The 4869-nt window shown below is 38.7% G+C and overlaps 1 pseudogene; it reads right to left on the reverse strand.

Annotated features, from left to right (window-relative positions):
- Positions 1–1378: 1378 nt before the first annotated feature.
- LOC148211934 (uncharacterized) lies at positions 1379–2933 on the reverse strand (annotated as a pseudogene).
- Between the last annotated feature and the right edge of the window lie 1936 nt (positions 2934–4869).

Consider the following 4869-nt stretch of genomic DNA (forward strand, 5'->3'; position numbering starts at 1 on the left):
TTCCAGGATTTTTGCTTGTTCCTCTTCAACTACACACATGCGTAAGATATTATCAGGGCCTAACTTATAAAGATACGATTCATCCCACCTATAGTGCTTAGCATCATGTAAAAATTTCTTTACCTGTTGTGAGTTAAACTCATAAGGAAAGTGCCACTTACCAAAAAGTTCGCAATATCCGCATACCATGGGATGTTACAAAACGAAGGATTTGCTCATCAATAAAGAATTCCTTGACTGCTGATGGGTCTTCTGGGATAATGGACTCTAGTCGAGACAAATGGTCTGCTACCTGGTTTTCTGTACCTTTCCGATCTCGAATCTCTAAGTCGAATTCTTGAAGAAGTAAGATCCACTGAATCAACCTTGGCTTTGCGTCTTTCTTAGCAAACAAATACCTCAAGGCAGAGTGGTCAGTAAAAACAATAACTCTAGAACCTATCAAATATGCTCTAAATTTATCAAAGGCAAGTACAACAGCTGATAGTTTTTTCTCTGTGGTAGTATAGTTAAGCTGTGTTGTAGTTAAGGTCTTACTGGCATAGTAAACTGGATGCAAAATTTTATTTTTTCTCTGCCCTAACATGGCTCCTAACGCATAGTCACTCGCGTCACACATTACCTCAAAGGGTAGATTCAAGTCAGGTTCTACTATCATAGGTGTTGAACTCAATGCCTTCCTAAGAGTACCAAATGAATTCATGCATTCTTCATCAAATTCAAATGGCCTATCACTTTCCAGCAAACGACATAAAGGTTTTGATATTTTAGCAAAGTCTTTGATAAAACGACGATAAAATCCAGCATGACCCAAAACACTTTGAATACCTTTAATTGACGAGGGTGGTGGAAGTTTTGAAATTAACGCAATTTTAGTTCGATCTACTTCCATTCCTTTGTTTGAAATGTTTTGACCCAAAACAATACCTTCTTTTACCATGAAATAACATTTCTCCCAATTTAAAACAAGGTTTGTTTTTTCACATCTCTCCAAAACATTTTCAAGATTTTTAAGACAATTTTCAAAAGACTCCCCAAATATCGAAAAATCATCCATAAAAATTTCAATCACATTTTCAATCATGTCAGAAAAAATTGCCATCATACACCGCTGGAACGTAGCAGGTGCGTTACACAAACCGAAGGGCCTTCGTCGGAATGCGAATGTTCCATAAGGGCACATAAAAGTTGTTTTCTCCTGGTCCTCCAGGGCAATTGTGATTTGGTTATACCCTGAGTATCCGTCGAGAAAACAGTACAACTCCTTATCTGCGAGACGATCAAGCATTTGATCAATAAATGGAAGAGGAAAGTGATCCTTTTTTGTTGCCTTGTTGAGTTTGCGTTAATCCATGCAAACTCTCCAGCCGGTTACGGTTTAGGATGGGATCAATTCGTTCTTTTCATTTGTGATGACCGTCATGCCACCCTTTTTTGGCACACATTGAATTGGGCTCACCCAACTACTTCTCGCTATTGGGTATATCACTTCCGCGTCTAGCCACTTTAGAATTTCTTTCTTCACGACTTCTTGCATTTTAGGATTCAATCTTCTTTGATGTTCAACAGAGTTAATGGCACCTTCTTCCAAATTTATCTTATGCATGCAAAATGATGGACTAATTCCCTTGATATCTGCTATCGTCCATCCAATGACTTTCTTGTAGTTTGACAATACCTGCAACAACAAAATTTCATGTTCATTAGTTAACGTTGCAGAGATGATTATAGGTAAAGTTTCATTTTCTCCTAAGTATGCATATTTTAAATGAGTAGGCAAAGGTTTTTGTTCTAATCGAGGCGGCTCAATGATTGATGGTTGCATCGCCTTAAATTCATCCTTACTCAAATCTCCAACCTCGAACTTCTCTACTGGTGACGAGAAAGTGTCTGCCTCTCTTTCTTTTTCCCTGCTTCTAATTCTTGCTCTAATCCTGCAGTTATCAAATCACAAAATTCTTCCATAGACACAGGGTTAGTTATCTGAATAGTCGAACACTATTCTACTTCATCTGGAAGGCGCATAGCGTCTAGTACGTTGAATGTCACTTGCTCGTCGTTCACCTTCATTGTAATCTCTCCCTTCCTTACATTGAAAATTGTATCTCCTGTTGCGAGAAACGGCCTTTCAAGTATGATAGGAACGTCCAAGTCTGCTTCACAATCTAAAATAATGAAATCTGCAGGGAAAATAAACTTATCAACCTTGACTCCTCTATTTTTCCCTCGGGTTTTCTAATAGACCTATCTGCAAATTGAAGGGTTACAATCGTGGGGCGAACTTTTCCTATATTAAGTTCTTTAAAAACTGACAAAGGCATTAAATTTATACTCGCGCCAAGATCACACAATGCTCTTCCTAGATTTTTGCCTCCTATTGAGCAGGGGATAGTAAAACTTCCAGGATCTTTACACTTAATAGGTAAGGGATTCCCTAAGGCATCGCTACTACACTTAGTTAATGCAACTATTTCATGTTCCCCTAACTTTTTTCTCCTAGAAATAATATCCTTTAAAAATTTGGCGTAATTAGGCATTTACTCAAAGGCATCAACTAAAGGGATGTTTATATGAAGTTGTTTCAATATATCGAAAAATTTATGGAAGTGAGTGTCCTGATTTTTCTTTACCAAACGTTGAGAAAAAGGAGGAGGAGGTCTAGAATTATTTACCTATGGGGCAATTGGCCTACTTACCTCACTTTCTACTAACTGGTCAGGTTTTGTTGCAATCTCTTTTTCCTTTGAAGGACTGGATGCTTGTTCACCCAGCAGTTTTGGTCCTTCATAAGCTAACCCGCTCCGGGTTGTAATAACTTTGCAATGCTCCTTACCCTCTCTTTTTGGCTCCTCTATAGTACTTGATAATGTCCCTAGAGGTTGACTCCTAAGTTCATTGGCGAGCTGCCCCATCTGAGCTTCCAAATTTCGCATAGCTACGTCATTTCTAGAAGTGTAATCTCGTATAGCTGTGTCATTCCTAGTCGTGAATTCTCACATAACTGTGTCATTCCTAGTCGTGAATTCTTTCATCATACTGGTTATACATTCCTTCATCATACTTTCTATACTACTCATACTAAGTTGTGCTGGCTGTGGTGCACTTTTCTGTTGATTGTATTGCTGTGGAGGTGGAGGTAAAGCAAGGACTCCCGGAGGGTTATAGGTCTTATATTGTTGGTTTTGAACTTGACCCGCATTGTTGAAACTCCCTTGCCCACTCCATGAAAAATTAGGATGGTGCCTCCATCCCGGGTTGTATGTGTTGGAGTAAGGATTAAAGTTCATTTGATTCCCTTGCCCTACATAACATAAAGAAGTTGGATTAGATGGGCAATTTTCAGAATTATGAGATTCTCCACAATAATAACAAATAGATTTATTCATATGATAAACAGGAGCAAGATTAGTATTTGCTATGGATGTTGGTGTAGGTGCGGCATTATTCCCTTGTTTATTCTTCATCATTTGCGTAAGGGTATCTAATTGACTCTGCATTGATGACATCGTGTCAAGATTAAACACTCTTGCTTGATCTATGGTCTTTGGTTGAGTCATTGATCTCTCTGAGCACCATAGATCGTTATGTTCAGTTAATTGATCAAGAATGGTGACGATCTCGTTGTATGTCTTAGAAGTGAACTTTCTATTCGCGGCTGTGTTTAACATCATTTTTGTTGGTACATCGCAACCTCGATAAAAATGTTCAATTTGTACACAGGCCGGAATTCCTAAGTTTGGGCAACTTCTCATTAGCTCCTTGAAACGTTCCCATGCTTCGTTGACCGTTTCATTCTCTCTTTGCCTAAAAGAAATGATTTCCTCCCTCACGTCTGCATTTTTTGTGGGTGGGACATACTTTGCAAGGAACTTGTCCACCATGGTTTCCCATGAATTGATGGATTCTGGAGGAAAAGCATTCAACCATGCAGTTGCTTGACCTGAAAGGGAAAAGGGAAATAATTTTAGTCTTAAAGCATCGTCAGATGTTCCTGGTAATCTAAAAGCATTTGCCACTTGGATAAAAGATTTAAGGTGGGAATGAGGATCCTCATGTTTGAGTCCTGCAAATTGGCCAATAGTGTTAAGCATTTGGAGCATCATCGGCTTGAATTCAAATTGGGCATCGTCTGGAATTGGATTAGTAATGCTCGCGTCTAAGTTCAGTAAGGTAGTGGTTGCATAGTCGCGCATTCCAATGTCTCTTCGATCGGCCAATAAGATTGGATTTGGTACTTCTTCTGCCATCTTGGTGCTTACTTCGTCAAATTCTCTGTCTTTTTCTTTTTCTTTCTCTTTTTGGATTTTCTCCTGTTGTTTTCCAAGTCTCTGCTCATGCCTTAACCTCTTGCAAGTTTTCTCGATCTCGGGATCGTATGGAAGCAAGTGTGAATTTGTGCTCATGCACTAATGCTCACTTTTGAGGTTAGATAGGGGCATATTTTCAAAACACAAATGGTGAAGTGATCACACACAAAAACAATTCACAAAAAATAAAATTAAAACAAAAACAAAGTCACCGGCAACGACGCCAAAAACCTTGTGCGCCTCTGCTTAATAGCTAGAGGGTAGAGTGCAAGTGCACACTGTCACAAGTAATAATATAGAAGTATTCCAAGTTCGTTTCCACAGGGACTAGTTTTTCTTTTAAAATTGATTTTGTAAAATGCTTGAAGGAGCAATCGGGTTTGGGATAAAAATTGGTGAGATTGGTTGAACACGAAAAACACACGAAAATAATAGAATTTAAAAGGCCAACCCCCTACTACTGTTTAGCTCTAAACTGATGAATTACACCTACCAAATGTGCCCGTAATTACGCTCAACTTATGCAAACTGATTCAACTCATATTTCATACCGCTTTTGGTT

Source organism: Momordica charantia, assembly GCF_013281855.1.
Source record: "Momordica charantia cultivar OHB3-1 chromosome 4 unlocalized genomic scaffold, Mcharantia_2.0 BLBB01000004.1, whole genome shotgun sequence".
Lineage (NCBI taxonomy): Eukaryota > Viridiplantae > Streptophyta > Magnoliopsida > Cucurbitales > Cucurbitaceae > Momordica > Momordica charantia.